This window comes from Bubalus kerabau, chromosome 6 (assembly GCF_029407905.1).
Source record: "Bubalus kerabau isolate K-KA32 ecotype Philippines breed swamp buffalo chromosome 6, PCC_UOA_SB_1v2, whole genome shotgun sequence".
NCBI lineage: Eukaryota > Metazoa > Chordata > Mammalia > Artiodactyla > Bovidae > Bubalus > Bubalus kerabau.
Window position 1 is genome coordinate 55,221,999 of NC_073629.1, and position 23,813 is coordinate 55,245,811.

Here is a 23,813-nt window from a genome sequence, read left to right on the forward strand (position 1 = left end):
CAAATCTGCATTCATTCCAGTGAAAAAAATGAGCCTCCAAATGATAGTGATTATTTTGAACTATAAAATCATATGTTTTATAAACATACACATTCAGAGCTTTTAGTGGGGCAACTTTGGACAAGAGAGCTCCTCTGACATGGGCTCCCGGAGGGCCTGAATGACTGTCTAAAGTTACCCCACCTTAGGCAGAGGACTGGAAGCAGTGTGAGAACATGTGAATGCTGTATAGCACAGTCTTAAAATAAAGGGGTAAGCATGCTCTTTGCTCTCTGTATCTTGAGGTCATGAAATGTCCCAGTCATTGTGATGAAAAAATACAAAGGAGAGCCTCTTTCAGACGTGGGACTCTTGTCAGACCTGGGAAATCCTCAGACACCTGCACTATTTTTTTCTCTATTCCTGTCAAATTCTAAACAAGAAATGTCTTCTTCCAGTTAAATAAATTAAACCTTGATACATATCTTTCTCTAAACATGATGCAGGTCTTTCCCTTCCTTGTGGAGAGATAAAAATAATTGATTAATAGAGGTTACATTCATTCTGTAATGTTATGGAGTTTAGCTTATAAAGAAGTGTGGTGAATAGAGAATAGAGCATGTTTCCTAAGAAAGCATTTAATATGTAAAGTTTTGATTGCCTGTCTTTGCTGAAATGGAAACAACTTCTTTCTCTTTGGGGCCGTTAATTTCTTACTAATTTTAACTCCTTTAGCCCTGGGGCCACCAGGATTACCAGCTGTGACTTAAGTTGTGTACTTCTGTTCCCTCACAGGTTTCCATCTGGGATCCAGAGTGTGATCTGAATCCAAGGTCATCTAAATGTTATGTACTCCATTCCTACAAATAGTGTTTCTTATGGACACAGAGGATTTGGACAATGAGGATCATGGAAAAAATCTTATTTGCCCAGGGCTTTTAATTTGCCCTCCTAATTCAACTTTTGTGACATATTCCTGCAAATTGTAAACCCAAATGGTGGATGTGCATGTGCTCAGTCACTCAGTTGTGTCCAACTCTTTGGGACCCCATGGGCAGTAGCCCACCAGGTTCCTCTCTGTCCATGGGACTTCCCAGGCAAGAATACTGGAGTGGGCTGTAACTCTCTTCTCCAGGGGAACTTCCCGACCCAGGGGTTGAACCCTCATCTCTAGCATCTCCTGCATTGGTGGCGAGGATTCTTTACCACTAGCACCAACTGGGAAGCTAACATTTTACATCCAACATTAATGTTGGATAATAGTTTTCTTGATTAGTAGAAACATCTGTATTTTAAGGCAAGATTTTCATCTGATTTTTAACACTGGGAAGAATAACAAATTTAATAAATGCTTTACTGGATTGTGGAATTCAGGGCTCTGTATTAAATCTTACAGACACTGCAGTGAAGAAAGGACCAGAGGCTAGTTTGGGAGATGACAGTACAGAGCGTGATCAGTGTAGGATGCCATGGATGCAGCCCTGCTGTACACACAGGGAAAGTTTCACTGTGAGACAACCTCTAAACTGTAACATGTGAGGTCAGTAGGAGCCACCAGTTAGAATGTGTGGATTATGAGGTTGGATACAGAAGCCTTGAAAACAGGCTTTCAATATATGTAAACTGTAAAGGAATATATTTAAACTGTATCTAGTAAGTCTTTAGCTGCTCCAGAAACATTCATAAAGATTGTGGTGCAAATTTTGGGCTTTGCGAATTGATTCTTTACTCCTCAAAAGGACAAGTTTGAGCAATGAAAAACATAGTAAATGTGATAATTTTTGGTACACTGACTTATATAGTAGGTGGAATCTGTCATTTTTATGTTAGACTGAATCTGAGTCTACATTGATGTAGCACCATGACAATAGGCTTCCTTTATGGGAAAAAAAAGAAATAATTAAAAAGTTCTGAATTAAAATTATCTTTAATATAAAAAGTTTTAAAGTATTCAAACTCTCAATATTTAAAGTTTTCAGTATAAAGTATAAAACTAAGGTGGACTCCTAGTGTTGAAATAGACTGTACTTAAACTTACTCCTTGGCAGGAAAGTTATGAGCAACCTAGATAGCATATTCAAAAGCAGAGACATTACTTTGCCAACAAAGGTCCATCTAGTCAAGGCTATGGTTTTTCCAGTGGTCATGTATGGATGTGAGAGTTGGACTGTGAAGGAGGCTGAGCACCAAAGAATTGATGCTTTTGAACTGTGGTGTTGGAGAAGACTCTTGAGAGTCCCTTGGATGGCAAGGAGATCCAACCAGTCCATTCTGAAGGAGATCAGCTCTGGGATTTCTTTGGAAGGAATGATGCTAAAGCTGAAACTCCAGTACTTTGGCCACCTCATGCGAAGAGTTGACTCATTGGAAAAGATTCTGATGCTGGGAGGGATTTGGGGCAGGAGGAGAAGGGGACGACAGAAGATGAGATGGCTGGATGGCATCATTGACTCGATGGACGTGAGTCTGAGTGAACTCCGGGAGATGATGATGGACAGGGAGGCCTGGTGTGCTGTGATTCATGGGGTCGCAAAGAGCTGGACATGACTGAGCGACTGAACTGAACTGAACTGAATAGGTGTGTGCTACAATATCTTAGTGATGTTAACTCGATTTATCTTATGATTTAGCTATTAGATCTTTTTCAAATGTTATGATCATTTGGATACCTTCTTTTTGAAGAGCTGAATTATCATTTTCAATTTTCTATTGAGTATCTATCTTTCTAGAAGTTATTTATATGTTTATATATGGTCATTCATCATTTATTTATGTCTTCTCATATGCAGTTTGCCTTTTTCTTTTATTAATGGTGTCTTTAGGTAAACAATATATCTTAATTTTTATATAGTCAAATTTGTCAATCTTTACAACTGTTTCACACATCTTATGCCTTAAAAATACCTTTCCTATCCTCAAATGCTTGAAACTATTCTTTCATACTATTTTCTAGAGGCTACTGTTTTCCCTTTTACATTGAATTTTACAATCTTTCTGGAATAACTTTTTGTGTATGGTATGACGTGGAAGTCATTTTCTCATTTTTCCTTGTGGATACTCATTGGCCTAGGACCATTCATTTAAAAATCGTCATTTCTGCCAGTTTTAAATGATTACTGGCTGGTCCTCAAGCTCTCAGTTGAGGCATAAGTTTCAGATAATATTTTAAATGAGCATCCACCATAGCGTTAGCATTACAATTTGTTCTGTCCACACTTGCTCTTCTTATTCCCACTGATTCTCATCTTTGCCATTTAGTAGTTTATTATTTAACTCTCTCTTCAACTAAATAGGAGGTAATTTTTCAGGTGAAGATTAGTTTTATTCATATTTGTATTATGTTACTATTTATTTGTATATATTGCTAGATGGAAATTTGGAGACATAGAATGCAATGAGAGCAAAGAAAAGAATTCCACTGAATTCTATTAGGTTCTATTGAATATCTATCGAATATCCATAGAACACTGTACCCAGCATATGAAGGGTATGTTTTAAAGTACACAAGAATATTTAGGCTGACATATTTCTTACCCTCTGACTCTTTTTTCTCATTAAATATAGGGATAATAAGTACCCCATATCTAAAGTATTGTTATGAGCCTTAAACTATACATTAATAGAAAGAGCTTTGGCTTCAAAGTCAGAGCTAGATGGCTTCAAATTCAGGTCCAGATTCATGTTTACTAGTCTAGGACTTCTGACAATTCACAGTCTCTGAGAGCCTCAGGCTTTATCATCTGTAAAATGGGGACAGATCTAGTACTTTGCTTATATTTCTACATTTACTCTTTCTAATACTAATACCAAATGCATGGAACAAAGTTTGGTGCATAGTATGGATTTGATTACATTTAGGTGCCACTGTTTTTCAATCATCTGCTGTTATATCAAAAGTGTTTGTGCATCATCTATGTACTGAGAACTTTGCTAGGTACTTTCAAAGACAGAGAAGAAAAATTGCTCTTCCCAGGTGCCTACAATCAGATTTATATGTGGGACCTTGGTAGCATGAAAAGAGTAATGAAACCACTCAAAGAATTTAACTCAAACTCAGAAAATGGATTGAACATTGAGACAAGATTATATGAATCAACACAGAGCAGGATACAGAAACATCAGTTACTTGAAGCAGAAAAAGGATTATGTGAGAAATAAGTTGTAGAACCCTTCTTCCCTCCCTCCCTTCCTCACTCTGCTCTTTTCTATTACTGGTAAAGCTCTAACAGGGGAACAAGATATTTCTCAAACTTATTTGGCCGTGAAATATTTTTATCAAGGAACATTCCAGAGGCTCACTGTTCAGTAGAATGACCTTTGGGGAATCCTGGCTTAGACCTCCTGATGTAGAGCACAGAGGCCTTTAAACAGCTGGAAGGTCGTGAAAAGAATAAGTCAAAATCCCAAGGAAGTCCTCAATCAAAAGAGCTCAAGTGAAAGAGAGTGAAAGTGAAAGTCACTCAGTTGTGTCTGACTCTTTGGGACCCTATGGACTATACAGTCCATGGAATTCTCCAGGCCAGAATATTGGAGTGGGTATCTTTTCCCTTCTCTAGGGGATCTTCCCAACCCAGGGATCAAACCCAGGTCTCCTGCATTGCAGGCAGATTCTTTACCAGCTGAGCCACAAGGGAAGCCCCAAAGGCCCAAGGACTACAAACTCAAGCTGCCTAATTATTATATGTAATAGGTAATAATATGTGAAGAGTTTGGCCTAGGAAGCAATTGATAAATAAGAAACATTATTATTATTGTTGTTCACTTGGTAACAACAAGTATTAAGTGAGGTGGTTGATAGCATGGGTTCTGGAGAAAGACTTTTGGGGTTCAATCATACTTACTAACTTGTGATTTTAGCACATTATTAAATCTCTCTAATATTGTGGTAAAAGTAAATAATATTGTGGCAAAAATATTGTGGTATAAGAATAAGAGGGGATAATGTATATGTAGAAGTTGTCATTGGGTATGAATCAAGTGTGCAAAAAATGGAATATAACCTCATTTTTTATTATTTATTAAGCACTAAGTGCCAGTACTAGGATTAAGTATGGAGAATTAAAAAAAAAAAAATGTATGACACAGTCATTGCCCTGGAGAACTTACAGTTCTCACTTACTAAACACGAGTATCCAGCTACATTGTGACTGAATCTAACTGGACCTAGAAAATCATTATAGTAGGTTTTCTCATCCTAATACTTTTCAAACTGTCTCCAAAAAGAAATAAACAGCATTATTTTAATTGATGCAATGGATCTTTCTCTCATTTTTCTTTTCAGCAGTCTCTAAGACGTTTTCTAATTATAAAATTTAAAGGTTCCAGTTGAGAAATCATGTCACGCTCTCTCACTAGCATAGCTCTTGCATTTCCTCTGTAGCCTTAGATTCTACTTTCAGTTTCAGTGCTATTTCTTTGCAGACATTGCCTGATAGTTTCGCTTTCTTATCATTGGGTGAGGAAAATCTGAAAAGCCTCAGGAGATTGGAGGGATAAAATAAAGGCCAAATTGCCAGTGAGAGAGAAAAGTGAAACCAAACTCAGAAGAAACACGAAGAGGACAAGCTCTTCTAACCTTCCAGTTGAGGCAGCTTTCTGCTCACCTCTACAGGATCTCTCCACTGGGTAAGACTGAGGCTGGGTGGGAAGAGATTTATGGGAGGGAGCACACTTTCTCTAAAGCAGTCATACCAAGACAGGCTGCGCAGAGCCTGATCTGTCATAAGTTCAAATGAAAGTCTGATGTTGGGCATTAGGGTGTCCTCTAAGTGCCCACTGCTGAGCTCTGTGCTGAATTAGGTTCCAGCAGAGGCAGAGTCTAAACTGAGAGCCAGGAATGCTTGAAGATTCTTTCTTGATACTTTATTAAAGTGTCTTTATTTATTTTTCATAAAACCCACTAACTAAAGCTCAGAGTTCACTTCTGTCTTTATTGCAAACTTTCCAAGTGCTAGAACTTGGGGTCTACAAAAAAAGGCTACAGGTTATTGTAATTTGGGAGCTTACAAAATCTTTATGCAGCCACTTTTTCTGGTCAGTAACTGATTGATTCTCATTTTATAAAAGTGCTATGTCTCATGTTAAAACCAGACAATCTACTTGCCAGCAGTCCTGGTGGGCCACTGTTGTAAGAGGAAATGAGTACAGTACTATCATAGGAAAAAAAAAATTTTTTTTTAGCCACCCCTAGAGAAATGGGAGGCCAAATAGGTGGAAAGACTAGCATCATATAAGATTCCAGTCTTCAGCCAGCACAAGTAATCAACTATAATAGAAGCAATCATGCTTTCTTATAGGATAAGAATAAAAACCAGCATCCCTTAGTCTGTCTTTGTTGATATCTCAAAAAGTTAATAAAAGTTTTATCATGATCACTTCCAGTTACAGGGATTGAGACATTGAAGTTAACAAAGTAAGTAGGGCATTACTAAAAGAAAACTTCAACTCCTCTTAATGCTATAAAATCATCAAATCATCAAGTCCTGGTTAAAGAGGTCATGACTAAAATCATGTGAATAAATATTTTATATAGAACAGAGTTCAGAGAGGAAACATGATCATTTATAAGATCATGTTTCATAAGAGGAGCTTCATTACCTGAGGTAATTAAAAGCAATATGCCAGTTGATATATACGGAGATAATAAAGAATCAATCTTCAAACACAAGGAGGTCAAAATTTGGTAACATAATTGAGTGAAATATAGAGTGTTAACAAAAATTTCAGAAACTATAACCTGATTAAAATGAAGAGGTGTTTTATTCAAGGTTTATTAGGACTGCAGCCTGGGAGACAAGTTCAAGAAACACTTAAAAACTTATGTTCCTCTTGACTACAAAATAGAAAACGTTTATAAAGGCCAAAATTAGACCAGTTATTTACAATTCTGTGTTAAGGATTATAATTAAGGCAAAAAGTAAGGACCTGAATTGGTTGCTGAATTGATTTTAAATTGGTTTAAATCGCTGAAATGGTTTTAAACTTCCACAGGGTGGGGGGAGGAGGGAATCCTGAACCATAAAGTTGCAGGTAGCAGATGTTGTCCCAAACACAGCTGATGCTGTCCTTAGGTGTGATACAGGTCAGAGAAAATCCAAGCTTTTCATGGTGCTAGGATATGACTTAGACTAAATTCTTATTGGCACTCAACTCTTGTTTTGTATGTCTGAGCTATGATTACTCCATTGTAATTTCAATTTGTCATGAAGAGTGAGATTCAGATTAGAGGTATCAGTCTTGGGCGAAAACACATGAGTTCAGATGCAGATCAACGGTTAGGAACCAGTGAGTCGCTAGACAGGTGGACTATGGCAGCTCAGCAGTGCCTGTCCCTGAGAGGAGGAAGCCACTGGGGACCCTGAGTCTCAGTCTGATCCAGAGCTTGCCCAGGAACAGACTTGGGAGAAATCAGGTCCAAGACTGGGTTAGGATGGCATGTGTTTCACATTATATAAATGTTTGACATAATATTCCCCAGATGTAGGCTGCCTGTTATATATGCTTAAGGTGAGACAGCTCAGGGTGTCCTGTCCAAAGATCAAAATTTGAAGGTGAAAAGCTTTGAAAGGAAATTTTGTAATGAAGTCAGAATATGTGAGACACAAGGAAAAAAATCTCCATGTTATGGAAATGTGATACAAGCTGAGCCAGTGGAAATGCAGTCTGGTATGCCCTTCTTCTGGAAAAAAATTTGGCAATAAGCAACAAAAGTATATACTCTTGCCTTTTGACAGAGCAACCCCTCATTCCCAGGAATCTATTCGGAAGAAACAGCTGCAACAATATAAAAGCAGGGTTATTCATTGCAGCACTGTAATTGAAAAACACTAGAAGCAATCTAAGTGCCCACACATAGGAGTGGTTAAGTAAACTATGGTATATACATTTAATGGAGTAGGCACCCATCAAAAAGAATGAGCAAGCTTTCTATGAAGTGATATAGAGTGATTTCCATATATTTGTAAAATCTGATCTTTCTTATTAAGAATGTGAATAAGAAAATATAAGTGATTTATGGAAAGGATACCTAGGAAGTATCAACCAGAAACTAATGAGATTGGTTTATTCTCAGAGAATGGGTGGTACTGCATTTGGGACTATTTGTTGACCATGATGGCTACTCCAGTTATTCTAAGGGATTCCTGCCTGCAGTAGTAGATATAATGGTCATCTGAGTTAAATTCACCCATTCCAATTCATTTTAGTTCGCTGATTCCTAGAATGTCGACGTTCACTCTTGCCATCTCTTGTTTGACCACTTCCAATTTGCCTTGATTCATGGACCTGACATTCCAGGTTCCTATGAAATATTTCTCTTTATAGCATCAGACCTTGCTTCTATCATCAGTCACATCCACAACTGGGTATTGTTTTTGCTTTGGCTCCACCCCTTCATTCTTTCTGGAGTTATTTCTCCACTGATCTCCAGTAGCATATTGGGCACCTCCTGACCTGGGGAGTTCATCTTTCAGTATCCTATCATTTTGCCTTTTCATACTGTTCATGAGGTTCTCAAGGCAAGAATACTGAAGTGGTTTGCCATTCCCTTCTCCTTGGACCACATTCTGTCACACCTCTCCACCATGACCCACCCATCTTGGGTGGCCCCACGGGCATGGCTTAGTTTCATTGAGTTAGACAAGGCTGTGGTCCTAGTGTAATTAGATTGACTAGTTTTCTGTGATTATGGTTTCAGTGTGTCTGCCCTCTGATGCCCTCTTGCAACACCTACTGTCTTACTTGGGTTTCTCCTACCTTGGATGAGGGGTATTTCCTCACCGCCCCCCCTCCTGACCTTGAATGTGGAATAGCTCCTCTCAGGCCTCCTGCGCCCACACAGCCACCGCTCCTTGGACATGGAGTTGCTCCTCCCGGCTGCCGCCCCTGGCTTTGGGCATGGGGTAGCTCCTCTCGGCTGTTACTGCGCCGTTGCAGCCTGGCAGTGTTGGCCACTGCCATGTAGGGCTACCCAAAATAGAATGGGTCATAATGGAGATTTCTGACAAAATGCAGTCCCCTGGAGAAGGGAATGGCAAACCACTTCAGTATTCTTGCCTTGAGAACCCCATGAACAGTATGAAAAGAAAAAAAAATACATGACACTGAAGGATGAATTACCCAGGTCAGTAGGTGCCCAATATGCTACTGGAGAAGAGTGGAGAAATAACTACAGAAAGAATGAAGAGATGGAGCCAAAGCAAAAACAACACCCAGTTGTGGATGTGACTGGTGATTGAAGTAAAGACCAATGCTGCAAAGAACAATATAACATAGGAACCTGGAATGTTAGGTCCATGAATGAAGGTAAATTGGAAGTGATCAAACAGGAGATGGCAAGAGTGAACATCAACATTTTAGGATTCAGTGTACTAAAATGGACCGGAATGGTGAATTTAATTCAGATGGCCACTGTATCTACTACTGTGGGCAAGAACCAATTAGAAGAACTGGAGTAGCCATCATAGTCAACAAGAGTCTGAAATGCAGTACTTGAATGCAATCTCAAAACAACAGAATGATCTCTGTTCATTTCCAAGGCAAACCATTCAATATCACAGTAATCCAAGTCTATGCCCCACCACTAGAGCCAAAAAAGCTGAAGTTGAATGGTTCTATGAAGACCTACAAGGCCTTCTAGAACTAACAGCCACAAAGATGTCTTTTTCATCATAAGGGAATAGAATGCAAAAGTAGGAAGTCAAGAGATACCTGAAGTAACAGGCAAATTTGGCCTTAGAGTACAAAATGAAGCAGGAGAAAGGCTAACAGAGTTTTGCCAAGAGAAGGCACTGGTCATAACTAACACCTTCTTCCAACACAAGAGACGACTACATCATCAGATGGTCAACACTGAAATCAGATTGATTATATTCTTTGCAGTCAAAGATAGAGAAGCTCTATACAGTCAGCAAAAACAAGACCGGGAGCTGATTGTGGCTCCGATCATGAACTCCTTATTCCCAAATTCAGACTGAAATTGAAGAGAGAAGGGAAAACCAATAGACTATTCAGGTATGAACTAAATCAAATCCCTCACAATTATACAGTGGAAGTGACAAATAGATTCAAGGGACTATATCTGATAGACAAAGTGCCTGAAGAACTATGGACAGAGGTTTATGACATTGTACAGGAGGCAGTGATCAAGACCATCCCCAAGAAAAAGAAATGCAAAAAGGCAAAATGGTTGTCAGACGAGTCTTACAAATAGCTGAGAAAAGAAGAGAAGTGAAAGGCAAATGAGAAAAGGAAAGATATACCCATTTGAATGCAGAATTCCAAGGAATAGCAAGGAGAAATAAGAAAGCCTTCCTTGGTGATCAATGCAAAGAAATAGAAGAAAACAAAAGAATGGGAAAGACTAGATATCTCTTCAAGAAAATTAGAGCTACTAAGGGAATATTTCAAGCAAAGATAGGCAGAATGAAGGACAGAAATTGTATGGACTTCACAGAAGCTGAAGATATTAAGAAAAGGTGATAAGAATACACAGAAGAACTATGCAGAAAAAGATCTTCATGACACAGATAACCATGATATTGTGATCACTCACCTAGAGCAAGACATCCTGAAGTCTGAAGTCAAGTGGGCCTTAGGAAGCATCACTACAAACGAAGCTAGTGGAGGTGATGGAATTCCAGTAGAGCGATTTCAAATCCTAAAAGATGATGGTGTCAAAGTGCTGCACTCAATATACCAGCAAATTTGGTAAACTCAGCAGTGGCCACAGGACTGGAAAAAGTCAGTTTTCATTCCAATCCCAAAGAAAGCCAATGCCAAAGAATGCTCAAACTACGGCACAATTGCACTTATCTCACATGCTAGCAAAGTAATGCTCGAAATTCTCCAAGCCAGGCTTCAACAGTACGTGAGCCGCGAACTTCCAGATATTCAAGCTAGTTTTAGAAAAGGCAGAGGAACTGGAGATCAAATTGCTAACATCCACTGGATTATTAAAAAAGCAATAGAGTTCCAGAAAAACATCTATTTCTGCTTTATTGACTCTGCTAAAGCCTTTGACTGTATGAATCACCAAAAACTGTGGAAAATTTTTCAAGAGATGGGAATACCAGGCCACCTGACCCGCCTCTTGAGAAATCTGTTTCCAGGTCAGGAAGCAGCAGGAAGAACTGGACATGGAACAACAGACTGGTTCCAAATCTGGAAAGGAGTACATTAAGGCTGTATATTGTAACCCTGCTTCTTTAACTTGTATGCAGAGTACATCATGCAAAATGCTGTGCTGGATGAAACACAAGCTGGAATGAAGATTGCTGGGAGACATATCAATAACCTCAGATATGCAGATGACACCACCCTTATGACAGAAAGTGAAAAGGAATTAAAGAGCCTCTTGATGAAAGTGAAAGAAGACAGTGAAAAAGTTGGCTTAAAACTCAACATTCAGAAAACTAAGATCATAGCATGATGTCCAATCACTCTGGAAAATAGATGGGGAAACAATGCAGACAGTGACAGACTTTATTTTTGGAGGGGCTCCAAATCACTGCAGATGGTGATTCCAGCCATGAAATTAAAAGCTGCTTGCTCTTTGGTAGAAAAGCTGTGATCAACCTAGACAGCACATTAAAAAACAGAGATATTACTTTGCCAATAAAACTCCATCTAGTCAAAGCTATGGCTTTTCCATTAGTCATGTATGAATGTGAGAGTTGGACTCTCACTAAGAAAGCTTAGTGCCAAAGAATTGATGTTTTTGAACTGTGGTGTTAGAGAAGACTCGAGAATCCCTTGGAGTGCAGGGAGATCAAAGCAGTCCATCTGAAAGGAAATCAGTCCTGAATATTCATTGGAAGGACTGATGCTGAAGCTGAAACTCCAATACTTTGGCCACCTGATGTGAAGAACTGACTCATTGGGAAAGACTCTGATGCTGGAAAAGATTGAGGGAAGGAGGAGAAGGTTAAGATGGTTGGATGGCATCACCCACTCGATATACATAAGTTTGAGCAAGCTCCAGGAGTTGGTGATGGACAGGGAAGCCTGGCATGGTGCAGCCCATGGTGTTGCAAAGAGTCGGACACGACTGAGGGACTGAACTTAACTAAACTGATGTTATCTACCATCATCTATATATACCATATATGACATATACTATAATCTATATATACCCTATATGATATGCCGTAATCTCCATTCTTTTAGTCTACCTTTGTCTTTATATTTAAAGTGGTTTTCTTGTACACAACAGATAATTGAGTTTTGTGTTTTTAATCCACTCTGACAAGTCTCTGTCTTTTAATTGGTGTATTTAGACCATTGATATTGAAATTGATTACTGATAATTGATTACATTACAGAGTAGGATTAATATCCACCTTACTTTATACTTTTCACTATTCATTGCCCATATCTTTGTCACTATTTTATCTTTCACTCCTTTTCTAACTTTTGGTTTTAATTATGCATTTTATATGATTCCATTTTCTATCCTTTCTTAGCATAGCAATTATACCTCTTTAAAAATTTTTTTTAACTGTTTTGCCCTAGAGATTGCAATATACATTTCTAACCAATCCATGTTCAGTGTCAAATAACACTCTACCACATCACCAATAGCACAAGCACCTTAAAATAACAAAATATTCATAATTCTTCTCTCTGGTCTTTTGTATCATTGCTATAATTCATTTCACTCATACATACTCTTCAATCTTCAAATACATTGGTGCTATTATTGCTTTAATAAATTGTTGTATGTTAGATCAACTTAGAATAAGAGAAATATATTTTTATTTTCTTGCCATTTATTCCTCCTTCAGTGCTCTTCCAGTCTTTATGTAGATCCAAATTTCTGATATATCATTTTCCTCCTCTGAAGAACTTTAAACTTTCTTACAAATCAGGGTTCCTGGTGAGAGAGTCCCTCAGTTTTTGCTTGTCTAAGGAAGTACTTATTTCTCCTTCACTCAGAAGAATAATTTCAGTAGATACAGAATTCTAATTTGGTGTTGCTATTTCTTTCAAGATTTTAATTATTTCACTCCATTCTCTTCTTGCTTGTATGCTTTCAAAGGAGATGCCTGATATAATTCTTACCCTAGTGCCTCTATGAGTAAAATAAAATCTCTTTGCCTCATTTCAAGATTTTCTCTTTGATTTTCTGTAGTTGAATATGCTGTGCTTTTCAATTTGAGAAGTTTCTATTGACACACCTCCAAATTCACTGAGTCCGTCCCAATCATGTTCAGTCTACTGATGAACCCACCAAAGACATTCTTCATTCTGTCAGCCTGTTTTTAGTTTCTTGTATCTCCTTACAATTGTGGGAGTTTCCATTTCTCTCCCTACATTACTCACTTGTTCATCCACATTTGCCTCCTTCTCCATTAGATTTCTTAGCATATTAATCACAGTAATTTTAAATTTAGCTGTCTGATAATTTGCAAATTTCTGTCATGTCTGAGTCTGGTTCTGATACTTAATTTGACGCTTCAGACTGCTTTTATGCCTTTCAGCATGTCTAGTAATTTTTTTGTTGAAAGCTGGCATAGTTTAATATTTTGAAGGACCTGATGTAAATATGTCCATAGTGTGAGGTTTTATGTTAACTGTCAACAGGTTAGATTGTGTTTACCACTCGTTTTGGCTGCTGTGTCAGGAAATAACATTTCCTTACTGTTAATGTTTTTGCCTCTCTGCTATCTTTTGGTTTCCCTAGAAGAGTGGTCCCCAAACGTATTGGAACCAGAGACTGGTCTTATGGAAGACAATGGGAGTGGAGGTAGAGGCTAGTTCAAGCGCTGATACTAGTGATGGGGAATGGCACATTAAGCTTCCCTTTCTTGCCCTGCAGCTCACCTCCTGCTGTGCAGCCAAGTTCCTAACAGGCCATGGACTAGTACCAGTCTGCAGCAGGGGGTGGGGGGTGTTAGGGACCCCTGCCTGCCCTAGAGAACTTTTCTGCTGCTGCTGCTGCTGCTGTTGCTAAGTCGCTTCAGTCGTGTCCGACTCTGTGCGACCCCATAGACGGCAGCCCACCAGGCTCCCCCTTCCCTGGGATTCTCCAGGCAAGAATTCTGGAGTGGGTTGCCATTTCCTTCTCCAATGCATGAAAGTGAAAAGGAAAAGTGAAGTCGTTCAGTCGTGTCCGACTCTTAGCGACCCCATGGACCGCAGCCTACCAAGTTTCTCCGTCCATAGGATTGCCCAAGCAAGAGTACTGGAGTGGGTCGCCATTGCACTCTCTGAGAACTTTTCTACTACCATCTAAATCAGTATGTCTCCCCAAATATCATATGTTGAAAAACTTATGCCCGATGTGCTGGTTTTGGTGATGGGGTCTTTAGGAAGCGATTAGTTCACGAGTGCAGAACAATCATGAATGAGTGTAATGCTTCCGTAAACTCATAACATGTACCATGCCCATACCATACCCTTGCTATGGTAGTTATTTTTAGTCTTTTGAGGGACTTTCATACTGTTTTCCATAGTGGCTCCATCAATTTACATTCCCACCAATAGGGTACATACAAACACCACATTTTTAAAATCTTTTGCATTCACTTTAAAGGCATTGTTACTCTGTAGATAATTCTGGTTGACATTTTTCATTCAACACTTTAATAGAGATGTTATTCCACTTTTTCTTAACTTATATAATTCTTAGCAATGTTTCTTTCCAAGCCTAGTTTTTGTTCTTCTGTGTGTAATGTTTCTTTTTTCACTGCTTGTCTCTAAGATTTTCTGTTCATAATTGGCTTTTATTACTAGTCTGTGGGGTGCAAGGCCGTATTTATCTTATATTTGTTTTGTTTGGGGTTCTGTGAACCTTTGATTGGCAATTTGTCTCTTTTATTAATTTTGGGAAATTTTCTCTTCAAGTATTTTTCCTGCCTCTTTCTTTACTTCTTCTATTTTTATTTTTCCAGTTATGTGCACAAGAAACCTTTTGTCATTGTACTGGGGGATATCCTAAACTATTGAAGGCTCAGAATATTTTTTTCTCTCTATTTCTGTGTTTCCATGTGGTTAATGACTATCGATCTAGCTCAGATTGTATGGTTCTTTCCACCAATTTGTTCACATATCTTCTGTTAATTCCTTTAAAAGAATTCTTAGTCACTGATATTGTGCTTTACTTTTATAGGATTTCCACTTAACTCTATTAATAGCATGCAGTCTTTAAAAAATGTAAATGTGTTCATGTGTGTTATTCACCTTTCCAGTAGATCTTTCAACATAGTAATAGTGATTTCAGAGGCCCTGATTTTTCCACATTAGGTTTATTTCTGATATTGTTTCTGTTCTTTGTCTTATCTCATTATGATGCATAGTTTTAAGTTGGGTTTTTTTCTTTGTTTGTTTTTGTTTGTTTCTTGTTTTTGCTTGACTCCATTTTTATTGTATGCTTAGCACTGTAAAAAAAATGTGAGTGTTGAGATGGTAAGATTTATATTTGAAAAATAGCACAACCTCTATTTTGGTTAGGATGATTGTGGGGGGCATTTAGTCAGTGTAGTAATTCATCTGTGCTGAGTTTTGTTGTTGCTACACTCCATCAAGTCCACCACAAGCTTCACATTCCTCCAGCGGAATTCTATTTGTACTGGAAGACCTGAAGCACCAGAAGACTCTTTTAGTTTTCCTGTTCCATCCTCAACCTTTAGCAGACCCTGCATACTTGTCTTATGGGCAGTCTCTGTGCTCTTGACCTATTCCAATGGTAGACTGCTGTTTTTGTTTTTTGTTGTTGTTTATTTACTCATTGCAAGGCTTTGTTGAATGCCTGCATACTCTTAGGTTTTCCAGGTAAATCTGTTGCACCTCAAACCTTGAAAAGCTCAGTCAGTCTGCCCAACAAAAGTTATTGCATATCTCCTGCCCTGCATCTACTATTTCTTGTGATACTTGATGGAGGCCAATGGAAGATTTTATATGAGTATGTGTGAATTTCTCTTATGTCAAGGTTTATTGGGGATTCTGGCCATTGTGCAATATGCAGGAAGTTTATTAAAAATTTTGTTATTCTAATATCTGTAATCAGATAAAAGATAACTTGTTTATGTGGCTCATCTTCTCAAAAGGGATTGCAACTCTTGGAAATTTCATCTTCTTGCTTTGTGACCTCACTTGAAATGGGTTTTTAAAAACATGATTTTATATATTATTTGGACCTTTTTTTCTTTTCAGATGGAAGCAATGTTCTCTTGAGTCATTTTGGATTCTTAGTAGTTTGAAACATGGATCTCATTTCTGTTGATTAGTCACTCTAGCTTTACCAATTTCATACACAACCAATTTTACAAACAGTTTGGTTGCTTTGGCTCTCCTATTATATACTGGTTTTCTACTTCATTAAGTCTGTTTTGCTTTTATTTTGGTTTCTTCTACTTTTTCCTCATTTGGGTCACTTGAAGAGATTGATATTTAGCTTGTTTTCTACTTGAATTCTTTACTAGTTTATGGCTTGAGGATATGAATTTCACTGAAATTAGTGATTTAACTGCATCTTAAAGTCTGAAATATAGTATTATCAGTATTGCTCATTTAAAAATATTTTATATTTTTCAAAATAAAATTCTTTGTGACCTATATATTATTTAGAATTATAATATAAAAATATAAGAATCTTCAGTTTTCTTTTTGTCACTGTTTTATAGCATTGAAAAGTGAAAGTGTCAGTTGCTCAGTCGTGTCCAGCTCTTTGCAAACTCATGGACTATAGCCTGCCAGGTTCCTTTGTCCATGGGATTCTCCAGGCAAGAATAGTGGAATTGGCAGCCATTCCCTTCTCCAGGGGATCTTTCCAGCCCAGGGATTGAACCTGGGTCTCCTGAATTTCAGGCAGATTCTTTACACATCTGAGCCAATAGGGAATATTTTTTTAACATAGTATTATGGTAAATTGGTATACTCTGCTTGATTTTAATTTGTTGACCTGAAAAAAATATGTTTTCTACAGTGTTTGATCACAATTATCAACATATTAAATATCTATTTGTTCAATTTGCTAATTATCCCCTTCAAATCTTTGGGCTTCTCTGGTGGCTCAGATGTTAAAAAATTTGCCTACAGTACAGGAGACATGGGTTTGACCTCTGAGTCAGGAAGATTCCCCTGGAGAAGAAAATGGCAACCCACACCAGTATTCTTGCCTGGAGAATTCCATGGACAGAGGAGCCTGATGAGTTACAGTCCATGGAGTTGCAAAGAGTCAGACATGACTGAGCAAATAACACTTCACTTCACCTCATGTCTTCAACACCATTACTGATTTTGTGTGTTGGTTCTATTAATCTCTGAAGTGGGATAAGTGTGTCCTTAAAATTGTGACTTTCCCTATTCTTTCAATTCTGCCATTTTCTCAATTTATTGGAAGCCATATTATAAAGTGAAAGCCATTCAGTCGTGTCCGACTCTTTATGACCCCATGGACTGTGGAGTCCATGGAATTCTCCAGGCCAGAATACTGGAGTGGGTAGCCTTTCCCTTCTCCAGGGGATCTTCCCAACCCAGAGATCGAACCCAGGTCTCCCATATTGCAGGTGGATTCTTTACCAGCTGAGCCACAAGATACATACAAATACAACAATATTATGTCTTCTATAAAGCTGAAATTTTCTTCAATTTTCTGCATGCATATAGACAGGCATTTTTGCTCTTAAAATATATTTTTATATGCTGCTATATGTATTACTCACACACAGTATAATAATCTGTTTTCATATACCACTTGTAGATACTTTGGTAATAGTATATATCATGTTCCAGAGCCAAACATATCTAAGTGGCTTTACAGTCTTCATCTAGAAACACAAATCTTTATACCCTAACTGACAACAACAAAAAGTTGATGAAAACAAGAGAGGAGATCCAGAGAGACAGAACAAGACCAAGAGCGAGAGAGAGAAAAAAAAAAGAAAGAAATTTCTTGGATCCAGATAATTGAGAAATGATTAACTTTATCGGTTTTAGGTCATATGCCTAATCTCCGCCTAAATCAATCTTGGTGGCTCAGAAATTACAGGGCCACAGTAATTTTCCCTGCTTGGATTCAAGTCTTGAATCTACTCAGTGTAATCTCAGAATTCTAGAAAAATCTGTCCCTGATATTGTCACATACACCTTTACAGTTACAACACGCTCTGCAGCTCCAAATACGGTGTCATTTTATTTTACAAAATAAGCATATGGCAAGCGGACTAAGGATTTTTATACTGTTCTAGCTGATTTTGCAACCAGAGAAGTCTGCATAGGGAATATGTACCAAAGCACTTGCTCCTGGGGAGTCTTGGCCATAGAGCTTTGAGACTACATTCTGCCTGTCCTTCCTTTCTCCTCATTGCCATCTGAAATACAGATGGGATAGCCAGACCCTGATTCACAGGGTTAAAAACCTGTAACAGAAACTGGTGACTAAGTGAAATTCTTGAGCTCCTTTTACAGAACAGCAGGTAAGGGAACAGGTTGTTTGAAAACTCCTATTGTACCACAACAAAACTGGCTGATACCAGGTCAAACCAATACAGCTCATCAGAATCTGTGCAGAAGAGACCTGCTTGTCCCATAGGCGACCCACTGTCATCACAGCCCAAAACTCACCAACCTGTTTCACACCAAATCCTCTGTATTTGCACGTGTCCCATGAAGAAGCATGTAACCAAGATAAACTTGCACAGAACACCAATTATCTCACTTTTCCTTACCACCAATCACTTTTCTCTAAGGCATAAGACCATTCTGCTTCTTTTTCCTGTTAATATTCTAAGCCTCTGTCCTCTTGGGAGGCAGACCTGAGACTTGTTCTCTTGCCTCCTTACTGGCTTGCCTCTGCTGCAAACCTTGGTGTCTCAGTGTTTTGGCTTGTAGCTCCTTGGGCAAAAGAACCTGGTTCCCTAACAACAGCAGTCAAGCTTTTAACTTGTAGGGTAGTACAACACCTTAGGATACAGAAAAGAATGGAAGAAATCTTAATACACCCCCAAACCCCAAAGGTGGATCCACCTTAGTAAAAGAACAGAAAAAAAAAAAAAAAGTGAGTATTTCTGGGCTATAAAATCAAAGATTAAATACACAGGTTCCTCTGTCCATGGAATTCTCTAGGCAAGAACACTGGAGTGGGTTGCCATTTACTTCTCCAATGAAGAAAGAAACCACCGAGTTAAAAAGAAAATAGTTTTTTAAAAAGGAAAGGGAAAAAGAAACGAATTAAAGGCTTTTCAACTGAAGAAAAATTAATAAACAAACCCCTTCTTTCACAAAAACACCCCTGAGAGAAAGGCTGTTGAACTCTCATCCTACCATTATTTGGGTCCCATTCACTGTGGGGTCAGGAATGCCTAAGTCACCTGTGGAGGAGAGATGAAGTTGGGTTTACCCAGCCAGGCAGGGAGGAACACTTGTCTCCCTGGCTTTCCTGGAAGGTATCTAGGTTACTGCCTCCAGGAAAGAAAAAAAAAAAAAATACAAGTCCTCTGTCCTTTCGATTTCGATTCTCATAAACCCCACCCACACCGGATGGCTTTTAATAACCAACTGGCTTTTCAGCTGCTGAATATAAGAGCAGTTTCCAGAGGAGCCAGAGGCAAGAGGAGCCCTAGGGGCGATCCAGAGCAGCTGACTTGACTCCCAGCTGCAGCGTCTGCTCCATGTAAGTTTGTTCCTAAGCTTGACCTTCCAAGCACTCTTCTATTAAATAAGGACAATAAAATCCCCCAGTGCAGGCCCTATCCTGGGGGTGGGGAGGCAAGGATGGCCCCGTGGGGTCAGAGCTTAGCTCAAGCAGCTCAGAGTTGGTTGGCTTTGAGGCATGTCACCCTGATGCTCTGCTCCTCCTGGAGCATGTAGCAGTTGCTGTTGTTCAGCTGCTAAGATGGTGTCCGACTCTTTGCGACCCCATGGGCTGCAGCACCCTAGCCTTCACTACCTCCTGGAGTTTGCTCAAACTCATGTCCATTGAGTCCATGATGCCATCCAACCATTTCATCCTCTGTCACCCCTTCTGCTTCGGCCCTCAATCTTTCCCAGCATCAGAGTCTTTTCCAATATGTTGGCTTTTCACATCAGGTAGCCAAAATATTGGAGCTTTAGCTTCAGCAACAGTCCTTCCATGAATATTCAGAATTGAAGTCCTTTAGGATTGACTGGTTTGATCTCCTTGTTGTCCAAGGGAACCCCCTAAGCAGGGCTGGAGCAAAAAGTCCGGCATGGGACAAGGAGCAGTGTATGCTTCATCTTCTGAGAAAAAGGGGCTGAAGTCCTTTTTAGGACTGAGGGCCCAAACTCCCAGCCCCCTCGCAGAAGCCCTGGGTGCAGTCTCCTCCTCCAACCCCCTCCATCATGACTGCACCCCGCTGGGCACTGGTGGTAGTCCACAGACAATTTAAATCCTAACAGATTAACAGTGGATTTTTTTTTCTCTTAACATTCAATATTCGGAATAATACAAAACTGTATTATTTGAAATAATTTAATCTAATTCTTAATAAAAAAATACTTACTGTAAGCCAATTCGTGTTTATTTACTATGCATTTTTTTTTAATACCTGGCCCATGCAAATACTGCCTCTTATAACTTCTGATGCTTGCTGAAAATACAGTGTGGGGTACTTTTAACTATCACTTCAGATAACTACTGAATAGTAACCATTGGAAACTGTTCATCATCTTCTGCCATCTAGTAACACTATTTCATTCTAGTTATTTAGTTTTGAAGTTCCTTCATTTGAAAACCTCAGAATATTTTTAATTAAAAAAATACATGGTAAACTTATGGTCTCCTACCAAAGCTTTATGAATATTCTGACTCAGAAGTGAATGCTACTATTCCTGTTGCTTAAAACTGTTCACCTTAAAAATGGTGATTTTTCAAGTAAAAATGGGTTTACTCAGGAATAGCAGGGGAATTGTCATTTGGGACAAGCAAGCTGTAGCAAAAGACATGGGGCAAATTCAACCAAGAAAAAGAGGAAGTTTCTCTGTCTTATTTTATAGAGAAGAGTAGTAAGTTGGGAAGGATTGTTTTAAAAGAAAGTCCATTGGAGGAAAGTGAGAGTTCAAGGCAATGACCCTTTTTCCTTGGCTGGGTTGCTGGGGTACTCCTGGGTTCTTCTAGGAGAAGTGAGGCATACTTTTTCCTGTTGGGGACTCTCACTGGAGTATCTCCTGTTGAAGATTTTTTCCCTGGGGTTTGTGATTGTCAATTCTCATAACTGATCTCCAGTGGTACTGTGTGAGAGCTCTTCTTTCTGGCTTGCTGATTCCATTTGAGTGAAGTTTCCTTTTATTAATTTTCACCTAACACAGAAACAAAAGGTTATTTTACTGCTCTGTCTCTGCTCCCCATCCACTGTAGACCAAAAAAAAGAGCAAGAGAGTGTGAGAGAAGGAGAAATATTAGAGAGGAATTCTTTAGAGCAAATTCATGTTTTTTTCTGACTGAGAGATTTTAGATAAGTTATATTCCTTGGCAAATTGCAACTTACAGAATGCACCAACATATTATAACATATCGTCCAACCTATTTACTGTTGAAGTCATACATTAATGCAGGAAAAGTTTCTAAAACTTTCTGAGAACTTATATCTTACCATCTGTATAGTAATGAATCAGGCAGGAATTACTGTTTTTCCTATAACACTGGTAAGAAAATGGAGGCTTTGTACGTAAGTTCCTTTTTCAAGGTTTCAACAGACAATAAGTGACTTGAACCCTGGCAGCCCAACTCCAGAACCTGTACTTGGACATCTCGGGGCAGCTTTCAGCTCCTCCAGCCTGACTCTTCCCCTGTTGCTGTTCTCCCTCTCAGTTGTTACTGCTTGGGCCTCCCAGCCTACTCATCTTCCTCTTGGACTGTGTCCTCCCATTGCTGCAACCAGAGAAGGAATTGTCACTTTCTCAGGCCAAAGCCAACTCTCCCCTTTCATTCAGAAATTACCCTCCCAGTCTTCAGAGACACACAATTGTAAAATTATATAGGATTGACTATGTGCTTGTATAACTTGAAGAGTATGGTAAACATTATGAGATATGTAATCCTCCTAATGACCCCAATACCCTACATGGATCACAGCCTTGTCATGGTGAAGGGAAATTCAGTTCAGTTTAGTTCAGTCACTCAGTCGTGTCTGACTCTTTGCGACCTCATGAATTGCAGGACACCAGGCTTCCCTGTCCATCACTAACTCCCGGAGTTCACTCAAACTCACGTCCATCAAGTCGGTGATGCCATCCAGCCATTTCATCCTCTGTCACACCTTTTCCTCCTGCCCCCAATCCCTCCCAGCCTCAGAGTCTTTTCCAATGAGTCAACTTTTTACATGAGGTGGCCAAAGTACTAGAGTTTCAGCTTTAGCATCATTCCTTCCAAAGAACACCCAGGACTGATCTTCAGAATGGACTGGTTGGATCTCCTTGCAGTCCAAGGAACTCTCAAGAGTCTTCTCCAACTCCACAGCTCAAAAGCATCAATTCTTCAGAGCTCAGCTTTCTTCACAGTCCAACTTTCACATCCATACATGACCACAGGAGAAACCATAGCCTTGACTAGATGGACCTTTGTTGGCAAAGTAATGTCTCTGCTCTTCAATATGCTATCTAGGTTGGTCATAACTTTCCTTCCAAAGAGTAAGCGTCTTTTATTTTTTTATTTATTTTATTTTTTAATTTTACAATATTGTATTGGTTTTGCCATATATCAAAATGAACCCACCTCAGGTATACATGTGTTCCCCATCCTGAACCCTCCTCCCTCCTCCCTCCCCATACCATCCCTCTGGGTCGTCCCAGTGCACCAGCCCCAAGCATCCAGTATCGTGCATCGAACCTAGACTGGCGACTCATTTCATATATGATATTATACATATTTCAATGCCATTCTCCCAAGTCATCCCATCCTCTCCCTCTCCCACAGAGTCCAAAAGACTATTCTATACATCAGTGTCTCTTTTGTCTCATATACAGGGTTAGTGTTACCATCTTTCTAAATTCCATATATATGCACTAGTATACTGAATTGGTGTTTTACTTTCTGGCTTATTTCACTCTGTATAATAGGCTCCAGTTTCATCCACCTCATCAGAAATGATTCAAATGCATTCTTTTTAATGGCTGAGTAATACTCCATTGTGTATATGTACCACTGCTTTCTTATCCATTCATCTGTAGATGGACATCTAGGTTGCTTCCATGTCCTGGCTATTATAAACAGTGCTGCAATGAACACTGGGATACACCTGTCTCTTTCAATTCTGGTTTCCTCAGTGTGTATGCCCAGTAGTGGGATTGCTGGATCATAAGGCGGTTCTATTTCCAGTTTTTTAAGGAATCTCCACACTGTTCTCCATAGTGGCTGTACTAGTTTGCATTCCCATCAACAGTGTAAGAGGGTTCCCTTTTCTCCACACCCTCTCTAGCATTTATTGCTTGTAGACTTTTGGATTGTAGCCATTCGGACTAGCGTGAAATGGTACCTCATAGTGGTTTTGGTATGCATTTCTCTGATAATGAGTGACATTGAGCATCTTTTCATGTATTTGTTAGCCATCTGTATTTCTTCTTTGGAGAAATGTCTATTTAGTTCTTGGGCCCATTTTTTGATTGTGTCATTTATTTCTCTGGAATTGAGCTGCAGGAGTTGCTTATATATTTTTGAGATTAGTTGCTTGTCAGTTGCTTCATTTGCTATTATTTTCTCCCATTCTGAAGGCTGTCTTTTCACCTTGCTTATAGTTTCCTTTGTTGTGCAAAAGCTTTAAATTTTAATTAGGTCCCATTTGTTTATTTTTGCTTTTATTTCCAGTATTCTGGGAGGTGGGTCATAGAGGATCCTGCTGTGATGTATGTCAGAGAGTGTTTTGCCTATGTTCTCCTCT

At 39.0% G+C, this 23,813-nt stretch overlaps 1 protein-coding gene across 3 annotated transcripts in view; it reads left to right on the forward strand.

Moving 5' to 3' along the window:
- Positions 1-5,474: 5,474 nt before the first annotated feature.
- The window catches only part of LOC129655165 (guanylate-binding protein 4-like), a 60,036-nt gene continuing 41,697 nt past the window's right edge, over positions 5,475-23,813 (forward strand). For 2 of the 3 annotated variants that reach the window (XM_055585244.1, XM_055585246.1), the window contains exons 1-2: positions 5,486-5,604; positions 19,489-19,591. The gene's annotated coding sequence lies outside the window, so the exon portion shown is untranslated. Of the gene's footprint in view, positions 5,605-19,488; positions 19,592-23,813 lie in introns of all 3 variants that reach the window. The other variant, XM_055585245.1, reaches the window with a different exon arrangement.